This window comes from Chrysochloris asiatica, unplaced genomic scaffold (genome assembly GCF_000296735.1).
Source record: "Chrysochloris asiatica unplaced genomic scaffold, ChrAsi1.0 scaffold00093, whole genome shotgun sequence".
Lineage (NCBI taxonomy): Eukaryota > Metazoa > Chordata > Mammalia > Afrosoricida > Chrysochloridae > Chrysochloris > Chrysochloris asiatica.
In genome coordinates, this window is record NW_006408611.1 from 7,503,097 (window position 1) to 7,527,989 (window position 24,893).

The following is a 24,893-nucleotide window of genomic DNA, read 5'->3' on the forward strand; positions in this document are numbered from 1 at the left end:
CTTTCTACTCCCGTAAAGATTTACACCCTCGGAAACCCTATACAGGGTCGCTATGGGTCGGAACCGACTTGATGGCACATAACAACAACAACAAGACTAGTCCATGTCCTTCCTTGATATCTGAAAAATTGATGCTGTGTTACAGGTTCTCATCCTCTTCTTTAAATTTTGGACCAATCATTATATTCAGTAAGAACAGTTTGTGGAGCTCCTGTGTGGTTCTCCTACTTGTTTATTAACCAAAACGTTTAAGGTTCTAGTCAACTCAGAGGCTTGAAAGAAGGGGCTGGCAATCTATTTTGAAACCCCAGTCCTTGAAAACTCTATGGAGCACTGTTTTGCTCTGATACACATGCGGTTACCAGGAGTCAGAATCAGCTAACTGAAACTGACAAAATGGTCTGTTGAATGACTAGAAAATGAGGGTGGGGCAGGGACAGTTTATTAGGATTTCAAGAAAATGATGTCAGCACACAAGTATGAGAGAAAAAAATCAGAGAGAATACTGAGAGTTTCTGGAATCATGGAGTCTAATCCACATTCGATTCTATGCTTTGTTTTATTTCAGGTGTTTCCTCTAAAACAATTTGAGTTGGGATTATTAGTTTTACTGTCTACATAAAATATCCTGGCTGATATAGTTAGCAGACTTCTAAAAGATTTAATTTGAAATATGAAAATCAAGTAAAGAAAACCAAGGATTCGTTGTGTAAAGGTGTAAACTGTAGAAGAGTTAGAGGAGTAGAGTGGACGGAGCAGGAGACCAATAGGAAGATATCTTCAAGTGAAGCCTGTCTTGATCCGCAGGAGAAGCTGATAAGTGAAAGTGAAAGTGTACCTGCCTGGTGGTGTGGCATATGCTGACAATAGGTCAGCAGCAAACCCAGCATCATTCCCTAAAGCCTTCCAATTCTAACTGCTGTGTTTCTATGATCCAAGTCACTGGGACAAAGCATACTGGTTTTGGTGATTCCAACTGTTTCCAATCTGTCCATATTGAAACTGACCAATTGTGTGGAAATGTTTCATAAAGATTAAAAAACACATCAATGGCAAAAGACCAATTTTTAAAATTTCATACTGTAATAAAAGCAACAAACTATCTTTAACACATACTGTTAGAAAATACACAGAAAATCCTGGGGGATATTCTCTTGTTACCAACAAATTTAACATTTATTTGAAAGGTAGTGTTCTAGGTTTACTAGCTAAGAATTTTAGGAGACTTTCTTTTAGATTGCTTACTGTTACATATTATTGGTGGTGGTGTTGATACCACCTAGCCATCAAGTTGGTACCGTGTCATAGCAACCCAGTGCATGACAGAATGAAACACTGCCTGTTCTTGTGCCTACCTCAAAATTGTTGCTACATTTGAGCCCAACATTGCTGCCACTGTGCCAGTCCAACCAGGATCTCCTTCTCTGGGGACTGGTTCCTACTGACAATATGTCTGAAGTATGAGAGATGAAGTCTGGCCATCCTGGCTTATAGCAGGCATTCTGATAGCACTTCTTCCAAGACAGATCTGTTTATTCTTTTGGCAATCCATGGTATTTTTTAAGATTCTGCTCTACCATAGTTCAAATGTATCAATTATTCCACAGTCTTCCTTTTCCACAGTCCAACTTTCACATGCACAAGAGGTTATAGAAAATACCATTCACACCTTAGTATTCACATTGACGTCTTTGCTCTTCAACACTTTGAAGAGGCCTTTTGCATCTGATTCATCTAATGTAATACGTCATTTCATTTCTTGACTCCCACTACTTCCATGAATGTTGATGATTGATACGAGCAGAATGAAATCTTTGTCAACTTCCATCTTTTCTTCATTTATATGGATTGTGCTTCTAGGTTCAGTGTAGAGGATTTTTTTTTTTTTTTTTTTTTTTGTCCTTAACACAGAGATGAAATCCATAGCACAGACTGTGGTCTTTGATCTTTATCAGAAAGTATTTTAAGTCTTTTTGGCTTTCAAGAAGAAAGAGTATAGCGTCTGCAAATTGCAGGCTGTGAATGACTCTTCCTCCAATCCTGATGCCATATAATTCAGCTTCTTAGATAATTTGCTCAGCATACAGATTGAATATATATGGTAAAAGACTACACCCCTGACACACAGCTTTCCTGATTTTAAACCATTTAGTGTTCCCTTGTTCTGTTGGAACAGCTAGCTGCCTCTTGGCCTATGTACAGGTTCCCCATGAGCACAATTCAGTGTTCTGGAATACTCATACTCCAAAATTTTGTCTATAGTTTTTCATTAATTACACAGTTGAAAACCTTTTAGTAGTCAATAAAGCCAGGTTAAAATGTTTCTGGAATTCTCTATTTTCAGCCAATATTCATTTGATGTCAGCAATGATATTTCTTGTTCCATGTCCTCTTCTGAATCCAGCTTGCTCCCTGGCAGTTCTCAATGTACATTTGCAGCTGTTTTTCAATTAAATTTAGCAAAATATTACTTCGATGAAATATTAATGATATTGTTGGATGATTTCTGCATTCCATTTGGGTCACCTCTCTTTGGAATGGGCACAAATCTTGATCTCTCTCAGTCAGTTGGCCAGGTAGCTGTCTTCTAAATTTCTTAGCATTCATGAGTGATTGTCTCCAGTGATTTATCAGTTTGTTGAAATGTTTCATTTTTCATTCCATAAATTCCTAGAGCCTTGTTCTTTACCAATGCCTTCAATGCTCCGTGAACTTCATCCTTATAAGATTGGTTTGAACCGAAAGTTCAAACTCAACAGCTGCTCCTTAGAACCCTTCACAGGGTCAGTATGAGTAGGAATCAACTCGATGGCCCCTAAAAACACCACCAATACAGATACTTACAAATATTTATATATGTGTCTCTCTATCCGTGTGTATTTATATGACACCAAAGGTGAGTTCATACTGATAATTCCAACTCTAGTTACTTCCCACATGAATCATACTAGCCTCTTTCCCTGACTGTAAATTCCAATGACAACAATGAAAAAGCTGACTCTCACTATCTTCCATTAATTTACCTAATCTAGCAGGACTATGTTTGTTAATCTAGCCTTTCATTTAATGCAATATGGTTAATGAGGGTACAGTGCCTATTTGAAGTTCAACTTGCTTTTAGTTTTACAGACTTAACACACATTCAAGTTATTATGTCATAACCTATGATGTCACCACATACTGATTGTTTTGCATGGATTTTAATAGTTAGATTGTTTTTTTTTTTTAATTTTACATTGTCACTTTCTAAATTTCATCTGTGGATTCATGCTCCTTCCTAATGACTTTTTCTTAATTTGCATACTTGAATGTTCATTCTGTTGTTGAATAACTTTAATGTAAACTTTAATATGTAAACATTATAATTATGCATTTGAAGATTAAAAGGCTGAGGATATTAGCTCCCATCCAATTATGACATTAGAAAATAATGGATTGTTGTTTGAACCCACATATCTCTGAGGTCAGGTGTGCTTTCTCAGATGCTCTTGACTGCTTCATGGTTTTGCTTTTTTGGGAAAGCCTACTCCAATGTGTCAATGTTCCATTCCCATTCATAAAGAGACCTGCACACCCTAAGACATACAGTCTGGCTTGTGATAGATGCCAAAGGGCTGGATCCTACAAGTCAGAAATGTAGAGATGTTGCTTCTCGTGGACTGAAATTTTTCCGATGAGAAATAGGAAGGAGCCAAGTGGAAATGTTTTCTCTTCCCCCTTTATGCTGTAAATAATTACTAGTTAAACTTTTTTTAGGAATTCTGGTAGCATAGTGGTTATGAATTGGCCTGCGAAACTCAAGATCAGCAGTTCGAAATTACCAGCTGTTCTGTGGGAGAAGTATGAAGCTTTCTGTTCCCGTAAATATTTATAGCCTCAGAAACCATGTACGGGGTCGCTGTGAGTCAGAACCAATTCCACAGTATATAACAACCACCATTTATTTTTTTTCAAATACCTTCTGGAAAAGTAAAATATGCAAAGTAATTAGAACTTTTGAGTGTCCACCTCTGTCTCATTATACTTTTTTATAAAAGGCAGGCTAATGTATTCAAAATTATTATTTTGCAAACTCTCTTTTTTCTTCTACCAGGCCCTCCCAAAATATTAGTAGTTAATCCTGCAAACCGAAAAGCCAGTAGTTCGAACACATCAACTGCTTTTAAGAAATCCCACTTAGGACTGCTATATATTGGTACCAACTCAATGGCACTTAACAACTACAATCTCTGCCTCGGGATCAGGTTCTGTTTTCTAGAACACGCTCACACATTGTTTTCAGACAATACGTTATTGCTTTATCATTAGAACTTCAATCTAACAAAGAAAGCAGAAGTACTACTTGGCTGAAAGCAGAAAATAACTGAAAGATATTTAAGTACACTTTATAGACTATGCAAAGGCATTCAACAGTGTGAAGCATAATAAACTATGGGTGTTCCAGAACACTTAATGTACTCTTGAGGAAACTGTGCATAGACCAAGAGGCAGATATCAGAAAGAACAAGGGGAGATGGAATGGTTTAAAATCAGGAAATTTGTGAATCAAGGTTGTGTCTTTTCAACATATTTACTCAATCTGCACGCGGAGCAAATAATCAGAGAAACTGGATTATATGAACAAGAATGTGACAGCTACTGGATGAAGACTCATTAGTAACCTGCAATATGCAGATCAACAGCCTCGTTTGCTGGAAGAGAAGATGACTTGAAATATTTACTGATGAAGATCAAAAACCACAGACTTCAATATGGATTGTACCTGCATGTAAATAAAACAAATATCTTCATAAATGGAAGATAGCATTATGATAGCATCATGATAAATGGAGAAAAGCTTGAAGTTGTCAAAGACTTCATTTTGCTTGGATCCACAATCAATGGTCATAGAAGCAGAAGGGAAGAAATCAAATGACATACTGCAATATGCAAATCTGTAGCAAAAAACCTCTATAAAGTGTTAAAGAGCAAAAAAGATCACTTTTAGATCTAATAATGTACACCTTATCCAAGTCTTGATATTTCTAATTGCATCATCTGCATGTAAAAATTGGACAGTAATTTTGAAAGATGGAAAAGAAACAATGTATCTGAATTATGGTATTGGCAAAGAATACTGAAAGTACCAAGGACTACCAGAAAAATAAACAAATCTGTCTTAGAAAAAGTACAGCTGGGATCCTCGTTAGAAGCTAGGTTGTCAAGACTTGTTACAATATACTTTGAACATACTATCAGGAGAGACCAGCTCCTGCAGAAGGACATCATGGTTGGTAAAGTATCTGGTCACTAATAAAGAAGAAAAGCCTCAATGAGATGGACTGACACAATGCAGAAACAATTTGCTCAAACATGACAATAATTGTGCGTATAGCATAAGACTGGACAGTGTTTCATTATATTGTGCATAGAGTTGCTATGAGTTGGAACCTACTTGTAACAGCAACATTAGTTTGGCTATGGTCTTAATCACAGCTTTTTAATTTCAAATAAAATGTTAAAATCTTATGTGTTTGTGTTTAGATGTATTATTTGGTCATTGTAACTATATAAATAGTAAATCCAATTCTCTAACGATGTTATAGTGGTTGGGAAACATGACTATGGAAGCTTGTAAGCCCAACTTCAGCCTATAGCTGACTGGAATACCTAAAAGGGGTTCTAGAACTTGCGCAGTGGAACAGGCTTCTTGCAGAGTGTTTGCAGTGTATAGGACCTTAGATGGAATCCTGAGCTCCATCCAGAACCTTCTGAGGTGGAACATTCCCACTAGCAAGGACAAGCAGACCAGCCTGGAACAGCTAGAGGAAGAGAAGATAAATCTTCAAAGAAAGATGTGCATGAAAAACCCAAAACAAAAATGGCAGTACTATAAGAATAAGCAAGCCATTTACCAGGAAGCCATTAAGGCAAGCAATCAAGTCCCTTTGGAACAAACCCCACCCCCCCTCCAAGACTGAAACTCAAAGGGAACACATGAGCAGGTATGTAAGCTTGCTGATGACCACATTGGTCTACTGGTGAGTGGAAGAGAGGGAAAGGCAGCAAAGAAGAAATGGGCTGAATTCAACCACGTTCCATAGACTCCTGTTGACCTGGAGCTAAGAGAGAGGAGGAAGGGCTGGTTGGTCCAATGAGACCTGAGGACTCCTGAGCCTATGGACAAGGACATAGCCACAGAAGGCTAGAGATGAGAGTGAAACATCCAACTGTTATGAAGTGAGGGGAGATGCACAAGAACACCCACAGTTGTAGATAGCCCCCATTTGACCTTACCTCAATGGCTTGATAATCAGAACTCAACTACAGGAAGATTAAAAAAAAATTTTTTTTATAAAGATATTATAGTGGCAATATTTTGATTTCTAATGTGTGGCTCTATGAAAGCAGAATTTCACAGCTGGGCTGCTAACCACAAGGTCAGTAGTTCAAATCTATCATGTGTTCCTAAGGAGAAAGATGAGACTTTCTGCTCCCATAAAGGTTTACAACCTTGGAAACCCTATAAGACTTGCTATGTGTTGTGACAGACCACCATTACCACCATTTCTATAACAGAAGTTCTGTAGGATAAGAATTGAACTGGGGCTCAAACTCACCAGTTAGTCCTTCAAAACCATGTACAGATTCACTGTGAGTCAGAATCTACTTGATTGTACTTAACAACAACTTCTATGCCAAGCAGCCTTAGTGGTAAACCCCAAGTTTAGTGGTTAAGCATGCTAATCTAGAAATTGTTTACTAGAATCCATGTAGCAACTCCTTGAGAGTAAGACCTGGTGATTTGCTTTCATAAAGATTACAGCCAAGCAAACTTTATAGGGAATTTCTAGTCTGTCACATGGATTCAGTAAGAATGGGAAACTGATTTGACAGCACCCAACAAAAATTTAATGGTATTTCTAAGTATGATGGTAGTGGTTATGTTCTGTGAAGTCGGTTACAATTTATAGCGACCTTGTATCAGGTTTCTGAGGTTGTAGATCTTTGCTGTTGTTAAGTGCTGTTGAGTCAGTTCTGACCCATAGCAACCCTGTATGGGGCTTCTGAGGAGTGACTGGTGAGCTTGAACTGCAGAAAATTTCATCTTTCTCCAGCAGAAACGCTGATAGTTTTGAACTGCTAACCTTGAGATTAGCAGCCAGATTTGCAACCACTATGATACTAGAGCTCCTTATTTCTAAGTATACAAAGGTGATGATATTTTCACCTCAGTGAATTATTATTTACATCTACATTGTTCCTTACAAGATACTCAAACTTCCTTACAAGAAAAGTGTGCCCTTGGCCAATTCACTTTCTGTAGAGTTTTTAAACTATAATTTTTGAGTTTAACGAGTTTATTACTCTTTATATCTTTTTTGGGGGGAGGAGTTATTTGTTTGCTAGTGACATTACTAGTGTGTACTTTCCATAATGAACCAATTATTTGTATCAACTAAAATGAAAACTAAATGAATAAAATAGAAAAAAAAATTGGATATCTTTACACAAAGTTGTACACACATATCCACACAAATGTCCTGGTCCTGATCTCAAAGTTTCTAACTCCTAATTTTATTTTCTCTTAAGATATTGTTTAGTTCCCTGAAACTAGTCACTGGAATGAATGTAAAAAGCTTTGTATTTTCACTGTCAACTTAATTAATTAATTAATCAATCAATTCCTTTTATGTAGAATGTAAACAAGCAGGGGAAAAAGATCATTTTAGAGCTCATAAGTAAAAAATAAGAAGATCATTTCATACTAGAGTAATAAAAAACTGGAGGGACTTACATAATAATAATAGATGGCTAGGTTATATGAGGAATAACAAAGAGTTGCTCTTACTTTCTTAGAACTGCCATAGCAGATATACCACAAGTTGGTAGCTTTAAAGAACAGAGATTTATTTTCTCATAATTTTAGAGGCTATAAGTCCAAATCAAAATCTGGGCCATGTTGCTATAGTTTTCAATGAGTCTCTCTCCAAGTTTACTGTCATCCTTGGCATTCCTTGATTTTCCTTGGTCACTGTCTCTCTCTATGTGCCTCTGTGTCTATTAGGCTCTTCTTATAACTCCAAAGGGATTAAGTTTAGGACCAAATCTATGAGAAATAATTAGCTGCATTAAAAAACTAGGCGAACAACATTAAGACAACAAATATCAAGACTATGAAGGTGGATCAACTTCATTCCGGTGGCTGTTGCTATTCCCTAGTCTCAAGTGATTTGGAAGAATTTTTTTTTTTTTTGACATTCAGTACAAAAGGTGGAAGAGTTCTTTAAAATGGACCACAAAGATTTATCTGCAGCAAATTTCCATAGAGTATCAATAGTCTTTAGTTTAAGCTCAGATGACATTAGGGGCACATTTTGGGTGATCTCCATTCTCGTTCAAAGCTATCAAACAGATGCCAAGTTATATAAAAATATCCTCCACATGAATATTCTCAATTAGAATACCAATATTTCCTATCTGGTTTATTGCTAAGCCTATTTTCTTAAAACAATTCCTTACATAAGAATTGACAAAATAATGAATGAGTTACCATGAACAAGTAGATCCAGAGAAGAATTCCTGAGTACAAGCAAAAAGGAAAAAAGAAAAAAAAGCAATAACTGAAGAGGTTCCAAGCATCTTATTATTTATTCCAGACTCAGAATCCTTTATACTCTGCTAACGGTTCTGTAGGATAATGCGCTGGACTGCAAGGTCAGTTTGAACCTCAAGGTTGGCATTTAAAACTCACCAGTCTCTTCTAGGAAATCATATATAGGGTGGCTATGAATTGGAACCAATTCCATGGCACACACCAACAACAAAAGCAGTTGCTCTCATGGAAAAATTAACACACAAACAATAATAACTAAGATTTGTTATCAGTTGAGTCCAGTGTTTCTGACCCACTAGTTCCAATTGTGTCAACAATTTTTAAAATATGATTTATTTCTTTTCTCAGTTCTTACTGATATATTCATGCAGTCCAATGCATCCCATTCTGGCAAGCTATCAATACTTTCACCTGGAGACATATTTCAGAAGTTATTGCCACTAATAATTATCCAAACCTCAGACCTAGTTTTGTAGTTGTTGATTGTGCGGCAAGTGATTACCTTTACTCAATTATTTCTCCTAAACAGATATTATAAAAGTTGAGCAAAGTGATTCATCTACTGTTACAACTGCTCAACTACTTCATGACCCAGATTTATTATACATCCCCATCTCTCATTAGAATTTACTGCCTGATTCACTTTCTATGTTATCTAGGAAAGCTTTTCCACTCTTATAGATCTCTTTTCTGTGACAACAAAATGGACTTCCTCTCTTTGGAATTATACTTAAAACATTTGCCTCAATTTGTTTATGTGAACATGTGCAGATGCTCTATAAAACCCTGTTGGTTTCCTTGTACATAATACAGCAGGTTTTGCATCAAATTTGAATGTCATAAAAGTTGTCAAGGCAATGTTGAAACAAGCAAACAAACAAAAAGGTGTGGAATGGATGCTTTGGGAAAGGGCCTGAGAGGAAGAGGAAAGATTTCTTGTTGTAGTCAACAAGATAGTTCCAGTAAGTGACGACTACAGTTGTTTTGAGTGGGTACTTAAGGATTTTGTCAATGTTATTGTTGTATGCTATGTTTCTAAAATGTGAGGGGTTGTTGTGGTGGTGGTAGTTAGGTTCCATCGACTAGGTTCTGATTCATTGTGACGCTATGAACAACAGAATGAGAAATTCTGCCCAGTCCAGCAACATCCTTAAGTGCTGCCATACTGTTAATTCATCGTTTTAGGAGTCTTCCTCTTTTATGCCAACACTCTGCTTTTCCAAGAATGATGTCTTTCTCCAGGGACTGGTCCCTCCTGATAATATGTCCAAAATACTAGAGATGAAGTCTTGACATCCTGAATTCTAAGGAGCATTCTGGCTATACTTCTTCCAAGACATTTATTTGTTCTATTGGTTCTCCAAGGTATACTTTCAGTATTCTTCTCCATAATTCAAATGCATCAGTTATTCTAAAATTTTCCTTATTAATTTTCCAACTTCTGCATTCAGTTGTTGTTGTAGTTAAGTGCCTTCGAGTAGGTTCCAACTCATAGTGACTCATACAGTGTTTCCAAGGAGCGGTTTCCATGAACCATCGACCCTGCAGTTCAAACCAACCTTTCAGTCTAGTGCATTGTCCTACAGCACCACACCAGGACTCCTCATGTATAAGAGGCAATTGAAAATACTGTGGTTTGTATCAGGCACACTTAGTGCTCACACTGACATCTTTGTTCTTCAATACTTTAACAAGATCTTTTGCAGCACATTTGCCTAATGCAATATGTCTTTTGGTTTCTACTTCCATGAACATTGATTGTGGACCAAAGCAAACTGAAGTATTCAGCAATTTCAGTCTTTTCTCTATTTATCATGGTGATATTTATTAGTCCAGTTGTGAGGATCTTTGTTTTCTTTACATTAAGTTGAAACTGATATTTATGGTTGTAGTATTTGATCATCATCAGTAAGTAGTTCACATTCTCTTCACTCAGAAAACAAGGTTGTGCCATCTGCATGTCACAGATTGTTTATGAGTCTGCCTCAAATATTAATGCCACATTCTTCTTCATATAACTAGTTTCTTGGATTATTTTCTCAGTATACAGATTGAATAAGCATGGTGAAAGAATATAACCTTAACGTATACCTTTCTTCATTTTAAGTCATTCACTATCCCCTTGCTCTGTTAGAACAACTGCCTCATGGACTATGGTTTTGTTTTTCTTTTTACATCATTTTTTTATATAATTTTGCTTCTCAATACACTTTGTCTATCTGTTGCCAAACCAAAATGACGGTTTGCCACCTATCAGTGAAGTCTATGTACAGGTTCTTCATGAATACAATTAAGTATTAACCATTCTTTGCAATGTCATCCAGATTTGTCATGATGCACACATTCAAATGCCTTTTCATAGACGGTAGAGCAAAAGTAAATGTCTTTATGATGTCCATTGCTTTTAGCCAAGATCTATTTGACATTAGCAATGATATCCCTACTTTCATGTCCTCTTCTGAATCCGGCTGCAATTTTTGGTAGCTTCCTGAACATGTACTATTGCAATAAAATCTGCACTGCCAGCAGTTTGAATCCACCACCTGATGCATGTGAGAAAGATGAAGCTTAATATGCCCATAAAGATATACAGCCTTGAAATCTTATAAAGGATCAATGGGAATCAGCACCCACTTGATAGCACACCACCACCACCATCAATCAGTTGGTCAGGTAATTGTCTTCCAAAGACTTTTTTACAAGTCCTCTGTGAACTTGTGTGATTTTTCTTGCTCCGGAATGCTGATAATTAAGTTATTCTTCATGTTGTCCAACATGAATCTTAGACCGTCTTTAGATTTTTTTTTTTTTTTTTCCTTTTTTCTGTTTGCTCTTCTATCTTAGTGGTATTGAGAAATTTGTCTTCCAGCTCATTGGTTCTGCCTTCCATTTTGTCTATTCTACTCCTTTGCCTTTTCAGTGTAATGTCTTTTTCTGATATTCTATTATTGATCGTTTGGACTGCTTTCTGTAGGTTTTGAATTGTTTCCAATGGTGTACCTATCTTATTTGATTGTTCATGTAGCACTTTGCTGACTTCTTCCTTATTTTTCTCAACTCCATTGTTAAATGTTTTGAAACATTTTATAATTATTTTTCTGCATTCCTTCACAGGCATTTCTAAGGCCTGCCCTTCTTCCAGAATGTGTACCAGGTCTACCTCTAGGTCATCTGTCTCAGATGTTTTATCTTGTTTTGGTACATGCGCTGATATGGTCATCTGCTTTTGCTTCTTGGACATGTTTAGTATTTATCTGTGGCCTTAACACTTAATTGAGTATGTGATTTGATATTTTTTATGCTTTCTGATTGCTTGCAAGTAGATGTGATCAGGATGTGGGCTTCTCTTTTCACTCTTCTTATTGCTTAACTCAGAGTAACTTTCACAGGTGTTGTCTGCCTCCCTGGTATATGGCAGTTGATATTGGTTCTTGCCTGGATTTTGGTGTTTTATACAGTGTGACTATAGCTTGACTCTATGGCACCAGTTGCTATCTCTTCTTGGATAATATAGGGAGAGAAAGCATCCCCCAAAGGTAGAAGGGGGAGCATAAAGCAGTAAAATAGCAACAGCAAAACAAGAAAAACACTAAAACAACAACAACAAAAACTAGACTGGATACTATAGTCGATAAACTCAGAAAACGGAGAGGAGGGAGAGAAGAAGAAAAAAAATCTGTAGCCTAATATAAATATGACTTTAATGTCTTCTTTTAGCTTCTTGCCTTCAAAACTGCCTGAGAGATTTCAAGATGCTACTGTTTGCTGTTATGCTGTATCTCAGGATTTAATTTAATTTTCAGCCTGTTTTGTTTTTAAACTCTCTTTCTCTCTCCATGTCCCTTGTCCTGGCCTTTTCCATATTAACAACAACAACAACAAAAAAACAGTTCAGGGCTAGCTCTTTGGCTGAGACTATCGGTGCACATGCATGGCAGAAAAACCCACCAGTGGTGAGGGTTGGGGGTGTCCACTCTCTCAGGCACACTCTCTAGTCATCAGAATGGAGGTGTGCAAACAGTGGGGTGCCAATGGACACCAAAAAAAAGGAAAATCAGAAAAAGCAACACCGACAAAAGGTATTGTCTGTCGTTGCTCTGAGGTTCCCGTGACATATTTCTGTGGTGTGTCTGCTCCTCCACTTGGTCTTGCCATTTGGTCTAGCCCAAGCTCTTGGCTCCAGGCCGCTAAACCCGGCAGATTCAAAAGTATACAATTTCTTACTTTTGTTACAGGGTCCACTAGCTATAAGCCTTCAAACTTTAAAAATATTCCTATTCATGTGGTTTCAAGTTTTGGAGGTCTGCCATGGATCTTCTTTGCCTGGTATTCTGTGGTATTGCTGACCACGAACCTCACTGCACCTCTACCCTAGCCTCCATCAAACCCAGCCCTCTCACCAAGGAGTGCACCTCTCTTTTGAAGATCCAAATTACCTTCCTAATATGAGTAGGTAGAATCTTTGTTGCTCTAAGGTACACAAAAATCACACAAACATAATGATATACACAAGCATATATCTAAGCATTTAAAATTTTCCATTCTGTCACTATCCAGCAATAAGTTACCATCCAGTAGGAAATGAGGAAGAATAACACTGTTTCTTCATATCTGTACACCCTACTATTTATTTTAACAGTCATGCATGAAAACCTGATATTAAATATATAAATACCTCATTGATTCATTTCTGACAATATTTAACACATACTTTTGTCTATTTTCCACTTGCCATGCCTTAGCTTGAAATTACTGTGAACATTGATCAATAAGATACAAATATCCTAACCTGTGAGAGTAACAACAGTGATGAATGGGGCCTAAGAACATCCCATAGACAAGTTCTTGAAGACAGCCCCAAGTTGAAGCTTCTTTACATACTCAGAGAAACTGTGTGCTCTTAAGAGATGTCTGATGTACAATTTCTACATTTTGCTTGGTACAGAATTTCAGTTACAGAGGAAGAAACTAAAGAATTAGCATTAGATTCCGGCATGTAAAGGGACCTATTGTTATAAAAAGGAAGGTTATTTTCTCTCTCCTATCTTTGCAAAGCAGGGGCAGTACTTTACCAAAAATAAAATAAAATAAACTTTAAATATACAAGAGCTCTCATAATATATATAAAATGTTTCCAAACTTTATTGTAGATGGTTTATCTCCCCAACTAGTTTATAAGCAACTGGAGGGGATAAGATATGACTGTCTCCTAAGCACTTCTCTTCTCTTGCTAGTAGCTTCAAATGCCTAACAAAACAGACGTATGAAAACAAGTTATTTTAGATAAAGTGGGGTAGAGGTGGGAGTAAAAAGATCCCAGAAATTCATTTACAATATAAAATTCCTTATATAATATTTGCCTTCTCTTTTCATAAGATTCAGACTTTTCAGTCTTGCTATCTACAAAACAGAGAAAGCAAGTTAGGCTCACTACAATGACAATTCTCATTCTAAATGATAAGTCCACAAGTACAGTAGATTTTGAAGTGTTTCTAGTATGAGTAAGAGAATGTCAAGCTTTCCCCTGTGTCAGATAGGTATAGTAATATCATATTAAATATACTAATGATGAATAGAACAACCAATTTGCTAACTCTGGTAATATTCTTTGTGATCCTGAGGTAAAATTTATACATATATAACAACACCAAATATATGTAAGTTGTTATAGTCAAGTGCCATCATGTTGGTTCTGATTCATAGTGACTCTGTATAAGATTTACTAAGAATGTCTGGTGAGTTTGAAGTGCCAACCTTGCATTGCAAATCAAACTTGGGTCTAGTGCTTAGTCAACGGCATCATAAAAAACTCCTTGGAAATCTTATACAGGGTTGCTATTAGTCGGCAAAGAAGACAGCACTTAACATTTAATGACAACAACTATATATATATATAGTAAATTAAGGCACTCTGGTAGCATAGTGGTTATGAATCAGGCTGTTAAATTCAGGGTCAGCAGTTCGAAACTATCAGCTGTTCCACAGGAGAAAGAGGAGGGTTTCTGCTCCCTAAAGATTTACAGCCTCAGATACCCTTATACAGGGTTGCTATGAGTTGGAACCGACTCCATGGCACATAACAACAACAACATAAAGTAAATTATCCAAATTATCTACACTCAAGTTATGTGGGGGTGAGTTAAAAATTACCTGCACTCTGGCTGTAGAGTTTATTTTAATCAACTTCTATAAAAGACAAATACATCATTTTTTTTTAAATACATCATTTAAAAATATAATCTCCTTGCTTCTCAATACACTTTGTCCATCTGTTGCCAAACCAAAATGAGGGTTTGCTGTCTATCAGTGAAGTCAGTCACAGAGATGGGAGAGATCCAATGCAAGCTTTATTAACAGATAGTCAGCAGTCTGGAGGATGGAGAGAAGAATTTCTCAAGACCGTCCTGTCCATTATGAAGAGCAGGTACATTGTAAAGGGCAAAATACATTTGGATGTACATTTAATCTATCTTATGCTGAGCAAATAATCCGAGAAGCTGGGTTATATGAAGGAAAACGTGGCATCTGGTTTGGAGGAAGACTCATTAACAACCTGCAATATGCAGATGATACAACCTTGCTTGCTGAAAGTGAAGAGAACTTAAAACATTTTCTGATGAAGATCAAAGACCACAGTCTTCTGTATGGATTACATCTCAATGTAAATAAAACAAAAATCGTCACCACTGGACCAATAAAGAACATTCTTTTCAACTGAGAAAAGATTGAAGTTGTCAAGGACTTCATTCTTCTTGGATCAACTATCAACACTCATGGAAGCAGCAGTCAAGAAATCAAACGACATATTGCATTAGGCAAATCTGCTGCACAAAACCTTTTGAAAGTGTTGAAGAGCAAAGATGTCAGTTTGAAGACTAAGGTGTGCCTGACCCAAGCCATGGTATTTTCAATAACCTCATATACATGCAAAAGCTGGACAGTAATAAGGAAGACCACAGAAGAACTGACGCTTTTGAGTTACGGTGTTAGAGGAAAATATTGAAAGTGCCATGGGCTGCCAATAGATCCATTTTGGAAGAAGTGTAGCCAGAGTGCTCCTTGGAAGGCAGGATGGTCAAACTTCATCTCTCATATTTCAGACATATTGTCAGGAGGGACCAGTCACTGGAGAAGGATATCATGTTTGGTAAGGTGGAGGGTCAGAGAAAAAGAAGAAGACCCTCAATGAGATGTATTGGCCAAGTGACATCAATAGACTCAACCATGGCAACAATAGTGAGGTTGGCCCAGGATTGGGCAGTGTTTCATTCTGCTGTGCATTAGGTTGCTATGGGTCAGTACTGACTTTGTGGCACCTAACAACAACAACAAGAAAACATTTTTGGGAAAAGGAAACAATAAATCAATAAACTTCCTCAAACATTTTACCTTTTGGTTCTCAGTTGCTGAATCTCTGAGCTAACTATCTTGTGAGTTTAAGCACATCATATTCTCCTTGTCCTACTCTTCTCAGAGAACAGCTTAGCTAATTTATAACCTTCCTCATTTGCAGGGTTCTCATTTCAGACTTACTGACTAAACCGACTACATTTTTTCCCTTTTTTTTTTTAGGTTGGTAGATCCATGCTATCACATCTGTCAACAAGCTTTCCCTTTTTAAAAAATGTCTTAAACTAAGCTGCAAGCCACTAAGGCACCGCTGTGTTCACTTCTTCAGAGGCGACTCTTCATCCTCAAAGGGCTGCTTTCAGGGGACCAAGCAGGTGAAATTCCAGTGGAGCAAGATCAGGACTACATGGAAGATGCTTTAACAATTGAAAAGGAATTTTTAACAGTGTCAACAGTGAGGGAAGAGGTGTGAGGTGCCTGAACATGCATTGTCATGCAAAATGACAGTGCCTTGGAAACCAATACACTGCGTGTAATCCAAAATTTAGGCTTCCTCACTTCAGTGAGCATCTCACTATAAAGAGCACTGTTGATTGCTGAACATTTTTCCTGATAGTATTTTAATATTTACCCTTGAGAATCCTGGAAACTAAACAACAATTTTCAACTGATTGCTAATTTTTTATCTTTTTCTGGGTTGGGGATTGAGGATGATTCCATTCTCTGCCTTTTATTCTCAGGCTTCTCTTGATGAAACCATGGCTTATCACCAATAATGATTTTTTAAAAGAAATCTTTACCTTCTGTCAAATATCAGTCCAAATTTTTTATGCAGCTGTCCAAATGCTTCTGTTTATTAGCTTCTGTGAGTTTATTGGTTCCCCTTCTGGCACAGACTTTATGAATCCCAAGTCTGTCATGGATTATTTCATAGGCAGAGCCATGACTGATTTTCAAGTGATTTGCTACATAATCCATTGTCACCTGTCAGTTCGACAGAATCATTTCACATGCACACTCAATGTTGTCACCAGTGGTAGACGTGAATGGGCATTTTAGTAAAGCCAGAGTGCATATACTTTTTAAATCTCCCTTCAAGGATGCTTTGACACTGGTAGTTATGCCTTTGATATATCAAATACCCATGCTGAACTCATTTCAGTGGAGATTCCCGTGTACTCAATATTCTTCACCAACACCAGAATTCAAAGGCATTAGTTTTTATTTCTTCTGCCTTATTCATTAATCACCTTTCATGTGCATATGAAAATAATATTAGTTGGATCATCTACTTTAAATCATTGTTTTTGTTGTTGTTGTGTGCTGTTGAGTCAGTTCTAACTTACAGTGAACTTGTATAGGGTTTCTTAGGCTGTAAATTTTTAAGGGAAGAGAAAGTCTCTTTCTCCCATGAAGCAACTGGTAGATTCAAACCACTGATCCTATGGCTAACAGCCCAACACATAGCCCACTCCATCTAAGGGCTCCTTTAGATCTTACTATCTATAAGACAGGAATTGTGCCTTATTGTGCCTATTAGGCATCTAAAGTATGATAAGGAATTTGGCACCCAAGCCTACATTTCTCCATGATTTAGGAAACTAGTTTCTTTCCCAAGTCTTAATCTTCATCAGAGAATTAGGAGATGAGAACTTGCATTTCTCTGTTAAATGTTACATTTGATTGATTAGTCCATAAGTCTGAAAATCTAACAAGTTAGAGCTTAAATAATAGTTTCTCAATAACTGCAAGTATTATAAAATGTACTGATTAAATGATGCCCTTTCCATGTCAAAATTCTTCACTTAAGCAAAGGAATATGAAGGCTGAATGAGGCCTTAGATTCATTTGAAATAAAAAAGAGATGAAAGCTATAAATATAGGTTCTACATAACTCCACTAAAATGGCCCCAGGTCAGCAATTAATAGGAGACAGTTTGGATTGAACTAAATGTAAAAACACTGAATGAAAAATGAAAAGCAATTCTTGAAAGCATTCAGGCCTTTCTGATAAACTCTAAACCAATTCTCACTGTGACGCGCTAAGCTACTACCTGCAAACTAGCAATGTTCTGGATGGATGATTGTTTTCAGATATATTCAAAATGACAGGCTTCCTTCTTGGGTTAACTAGGAAAACATGTCATCTTATCAAGGCACAATGAAAGGGCATCTTTACCTTAAAGACAGAGAATTTTTCCATATAAAAAACAGGATTTTAAACAAAAGAAACATTACTTTGAATTTAATGTGCTATATTCTGATACCCAATTACTTTCTGCTTTAAAAAATACTTTTTGTGTGGAAAAAAGACAGAAATCTAGAAGATACGAAGAGGAATGGGGCACTAGGAAATATGCATGCTGTTATTAAGTGACCTCGAGTGGATTCTGACTCATAGAGACCCTATACAGACTTTCCCAAGAAGCAGCTGGTGGATTTGAACCACTGACATTGTGGTTTGCTGTCCAGTGCTTATCCTGCAGTGCCACACCAAGAATCTAATATGTATAGCTCCCAAGAAAGCCATGACCTAATAATGAGGGACTCACATGAATCACCCCATAATATATGAGTATCACAGAGGCAAAAGAAGGTGCTTGGTAAGCAAGCATGGCAGAGAGAAGTCTTATTAATTTTGAGGCTGTGAGAAAAGGTTGTCCAGAGGAATAAACACTGAATATAAAAGACTTATCAGAGGAGAGTCTGGGAAATACAAGTAATTCAGATTCATTAAAAAAAAACAAAAAACCCAAAAAAACAACTACAATGTACTGAGAACTTTCAATGTGTTTATTATTGTTTTAATACCTTAAATTGAGTTCTCTAAGCTAATCATACTAGCAGCATTTTGAGATAAACACTACAATTACTCTCTTTTTATCGACAGGCAAATAGATATCATATAATTTGAGAATAAGAAACAAATAATGTATGGAAGTTTTCTATACATTATTTATGGAACAACATACATGTTGTTTATTATCTGCTCAAGATATTTCATAAAGTCCCTTCCAAAAGCCAGTGGTAATTAATTCAGGTTTGTATCCTTTCTCTCCTTTGTAGAGCTAATGAAACTTAGGTTGAGGCTCAGATCCCATATTTTCATTAACTCATTGGGTCATGAGGACTCACATCAAATGTGTTTTTATTTGAATCTTATTAACTTGGAGAAAAAACACACAAAAAAAAACCAAGTTGTATTTATTCTATAAATGCAATAAAGTGAACTCTTTTATTTTGCAAACTATCTTTGCATATACATATTCTCTTCTCAGAGAATTTCAAGTTCCCTCTAAGTTTTTTTCTTCAGAATTTTGCTTAAAGACAAAAATATTCATTTTAATGAAAAACAAAACAAAATTTCTCAAATTCTGTCACCATATAGTTAGAAAGATTTAAGTACGTTTGTAGTTGTAACTCAACACAACTTAGTCACAACTGCTGTTGTTGTTATTTAGTGCTGTTGTGTTGGTTCTGACTCATAGCGACCCTGTATAGGATTTCCAAAGAGCGGCTGGTGAGCTTGAACCACTGACCTTGTGGTTAAAACCACCCTTGCAGTCCAGCACATTAACCCACAGCACCACACCAGGACTCTTACTTACAATTAGATATGGAAATTACATCTCACAGAGTACAAAGTGACAGAATAGGAGTAAAAAGTTTTGTTGTAACTTCACCACTTATCTGCCAGTTTGTTCTAATGTGATGGGTTGCACGTTGCTGTGATGTTAGGAGTAATGCTACTAGTATTTCAAATAACAGTGTGATACTAGTGGAGGAAAGGTTTCAGCTAATGTTCTAGACTGAGACAGACAAGGAAGAAGAAAAGCAGACTACTTCTGAATGGCTAACCAATGAAAACCTTATAATTGCAGTGGAACATGGTCAGATACAATGCTGGAAGGTGAAGTCCTCAAATTGGAAAGCACTCAAAATATGACTGGGGAAGAGTTGTCTCCTTTAAGTAGAATTGAAAATGATGCTGCAAATTAAGTAAAGATGTTCACACCTTCATTTGTTGATGGGACACAACTCAAAATGAGAACAAAGATCTGTAAATATACATTAATAATTAGACCATGGGAGGGATGAAGTTTAAATCTAGAAATATTGGAAGTTGTCAAAATTATACGGAACACATAAAGATCGATATCCTAGGCATTACTGAGCTGAACTGGACTGGTAATGGTCATTTTGATTCTGAAAATCATAAGGTTCACCATGCTAGGAATGACAAATTAAAGAGGAATAGCATCACATTTATCATCAAAAAGAAAATTTAAGATGAATCTTGAAGCACAATGCTTTCTGTGTTACGATAATATCAATATCCATAAGTCTACTTAGAAGACCTATGTGGCACTATGGGTTAATGTGCCAGACTGCAAAGCCATTTGAACTGCAAGTTCGGTGGTTCAAACTCACCAGCTGCTCCTTGAAAACACTATACAGGGTTGCTATGGGTCGGAACTGATTCGACAGCACTTAACAACAAAACAACAACAACTTGGAAAACCAGCTAATAACACTTATTCAAATTTGCACACCAACCATTAAGCCAGTGATGATGAAATTGAAACTTTTCAGTCTAAAACTGATCAAACATGCCATCAAGGTGTATTGATAATTACTGGTGATTGGAATGTGAATACTGAAGACAAAAAGGAAGACTCAATAGTTGGAAACTATGGCCTTGGTGACACAAATGATGCTGGGAATTGCATGATAGAATTTTGAAAGACTAATGACTTCTTCATTGCATATATCTTTTAAAAAGTAACATTAAAGACAACTATAAACATGGACCTAAATCAAACTACTACATCCATGATAAAAAGAGTATGGAAAAGCTTAATATTATCAGCCAAAACAAGCCTAGAGGCTGACTATGGAACAGATTACCAATTGCTCATCTGCAAGTTCAGGCTGAGGTGGAAGAAAATTCAAACAAAGCCACATAAGCCAAAATATTACCTTGAATAAATTCCACCAGAAATTACAGGTGGAACAGATATGTTGCATTGGACAGTAGTGACGGAAGACTAGAAACTTGTGGGAAGACATCAACAACACCATACAGGAAGAAAGCAAAAGTTTATTAAGAAGAAAAGAAAGAAACAGAAGGCCAAAATGGATATCAGAAAAGACTCTGAAATTAGCTCTCCAGCATAGACAATTTAAAGTGATTGGAAGAAAAGACAGGCAAAAGAGCTGAACAGAAAATTTCAAAGGGCAGATCGAAGATGCAAAGTCAAGTATTATAATGAAATTTGCAAAGACCTGGAGTTAGGAAACTAAAAGGATTTGATTTCTGAAGATGAAAGAAGTGAAGAAAAAATTCAAGCTTTGGCTTACAATACTGCAGGTTCCTATGAGCAAAAGATTGAATGATGCAGAAAGCATCTAAAGAAGATGGAAGGAATGCACAGAACCATTGTACCAAAATTAATTGGTCGATGTTCAACTATTATAAGAGGAATCATATGAACAAGAACCAATGGAAATGAAGTAAGAAGTCTATAATGCACTGAAGGCACTGGCAAGAACAGAGTCCAGGAATCTCTCCACAAACTTATACGACAGTGGAGGCACTCACTCATATGTTAAGCAATCTATAAGACAGCTACCTGGCGAAGTGATTGGGCGAAATTAATATTTATACCCATTCTAAAGAAAGGTCACCCAACAGAATTTGAAAATCATGGAAAAACATAATTAATATCACATGAAATTAAAAATTTGCTGAAGATAATTCAAAAACAGCTGCAATGACACATCATCTGCTTAAATTCAATAAATGACTAATGACTCAAATGAAGCCCACTGATTCTAGATGGTCTAATTACTCAAGCTATACTTCATTTTTTCCCTTGTAAATCCTGATTTACTTTCTATTAGTTTTCTCTCAATACACTCATTGAAAAGTACATTGTTATGAAAGATACAGTATATAACCTAGTCTATTAACTTGTAGACTCTGGGGCAAAATAACTGCATCTCTCATATCTATCTATTATTTCTACATCCAATGGCAATTTTATGCTACCATTATAAACTATATATTTTTGAATGAATTACTCAAGCTACCCACATCTACAGGAGTCCTGGTGGGACTCTGTGGGTTAATGTGCCAGACCGCAAAGACATTTGAACTGCATGGTTGGTGGTTCACGTTCAATAGCTGCTCCTCAGAAACCCTATACAGGGTTGCTATGGGTCAGAACCGACTTGACGGTACTTTACAACAACTTCCATATCTACTAGGCTCAATGGTACACTTTGAAGAAGAAAGGCTTTCGTAATTGATATTTTCTTGGAGTGGTATTTTTCCAAACAAAGATGGTTATTTGTTTGCTACACTAAATATTTAAGAATGTACTAGTGAAAGAAAATTGGAACACCTACAGTATATTGACATTGCTAGGTATCTCACACTTCCAACTGTGACAATAATAGTTCCCAGCATGTCAACCTCTAATTGCTCCTGGGGAGAGTAAAAAGAAAAGAAAAAAGAAAGTTGTCATTACTGTACTCAAACACAATATTTTTTAGTACTCGGGAACATGCACATTTTCTAAACTCTATATATCAGATCTTAATTTGTAAATAACATTTTCCCTGTAAACTTAACTGCTTGATACACAAAACACTGTTTTAAGCCCATTACATTTATTAATTAATGCACTTATAACTGCAAATTTATATTTTTGACAGTGTTTTCCTTGGTTTATGCCCCATTAACTTTACCCCAGTGTGAACTGATTATTTATCTGTGAACTACAGCTAGTTAGTCTTAGTCACAATGAGATTTGTGAGCTCAAACAGACCAGCTTCAGAGCTTGCATTTTATCTACTATTCTTTCTGGTCTCTTCTCCATATATGAAACGTGTTATCTATCATAGTAATATCATGAAAACTCTTTCATAATGATTAATTAGATGTTATTTGTTACCCTTGTAAGTGATACAAAGTTTATTCCTGACATTTCCTAGAAGAATAATTTCTATCAAGAAACAATTGGACTCAAACAGATGCTTACTCCATCAGAAAAACTATTTAACCCAAGCAGTAATATATCTTTCTCTGGCTCTTTGAAGGGTTGAGTTCAAAGGAGGGCTGAGTGAATCAACATCTTTCAACAATTGGACTACACCGAATGTTTTGCCACTGAAAACCATGTGACTAGCAGTGAAAGTTTTTCCGATATAGTGCCAGAAGGTGCAAACAATTTGAATAGTACCAGAATATTGTCAGATACAGTGCTGGAAGATGAGGCCCTTAGGTTGGAAGGCACTAAAATAGGACTAGGGAAGAACTATACCCCCAAAGTAGAGCTGATCGTGATAACACAAAGACAGTAATACTTTCAGGACATTCATTTGCTTATGGGGTAAAATACAAGAGCAGAAACAGCTGCAGACATCCATGAATTATCAAAACACAGATTATATGAATTCTGGCTCTAGGAAAATTAGAAGTTGTCAAAAACTGAATGGAATGCATAAGGAACACTATCCTAGGCATTGGTGATCTGAAATGATTGGTATTGGCCATTTTGAATCAATCATATGGTTTACTGTGTCAGAAATGACAAAATCAAGAGGAAGTATAGAGCACTCATCATCAAAAAGAACATCTGAGATTGGATTTGAAGTACAAGGCTATCTGTGATAGGACAATATCCATTGGCCTGGTATGCTGCTGTATGACCAACACTGGAGTGCATATCACAAGGTTGGCAGTTCAAACACACCAATTGCTCCTTGGAAATCCTATACATGTTCCCTAAGAATCCAAACCATTTTTCCTAAACTCTATATATCAGATCTTAATTTGTAAATAACATTTTCCCTGTAAGCTTAATGAGACTTAACAACAGTAGAGAAGATGAGTTAATATCACTATTATTCAAACTTATACACCAATCACAAAAGCCAATGATGATGAAATTAAAGAATTTTAAGAACTTCTTCTGTCTGAAATTGATAAAACATGTAATTAAGATGTATTGATAAATACTGATGATTGGAATGTGAAGGTTGGGAAATGGTCAGTATTTGTAAAATTTGGTCTTGATTACAGATCACATGATAGAAATTTACAAGACCAATGACTTATTCATTGAAAATATATTTTACACAATCTTTAAAAAGATGACTATACACATGGAACTCACCAGATGGAATACAAGAAATAAAATTATCTACATCTGTGGGAAGAGACAGTAGAAAAGCTCCATATCACCAGCCAAAGCAAGGCTAGGGACTGACTGTGAAACAGACCACCTATTGCTTATATGCAAGTTCATTGGTTTAAAACCATGAAAGGTATGTGCCAGTGATGTATTTGTTCATCAAAATTATTCAAACTGTATGCTGAACAAAAAATCAGAGTATTTGGATTATATGAAGAAAAATGTGGCACTAGGGTTAGTGGATGACTCATAAACAACCTGCAATATGCAGATGATATGACCTTGCTTCCTAGAAGTGAAGAAGGCTTATAATACTTACTCATCAGTAACTATATCCTTAAGTATGGACTGTACTTCAATGTAAAGAAAACAAAAATCCTCACAGGTGGACCAATAAATAATATGATAAATAAAGAGAAGTTTGGAATTGTCAAAGACTTCAGTTTGCTTGTATCTAAGGTCAACGGTTAGAGAAGTAAATCATGAAATCAGATGAATGTATTAATTTGGGCAAGGCTGCTGCACAAGAACTCTTTGAAGTATTCAACAGCAGAGATATCAGTATGAGGAGTAAGGTGCCCTACACAAGCCCTAGTATTTTCAATAGCCTCGTATGCATGTGAAAGTTGTAAAAGGAATAATGAAGGCTTTAAAATAATAGATGCCTTTGAGTTTTGGTGCTGGAGTACAATACTGAAAGTCCCAAAGACTGCCAGAAGAACAAACAAATCTGTGTTGGAAGAAGT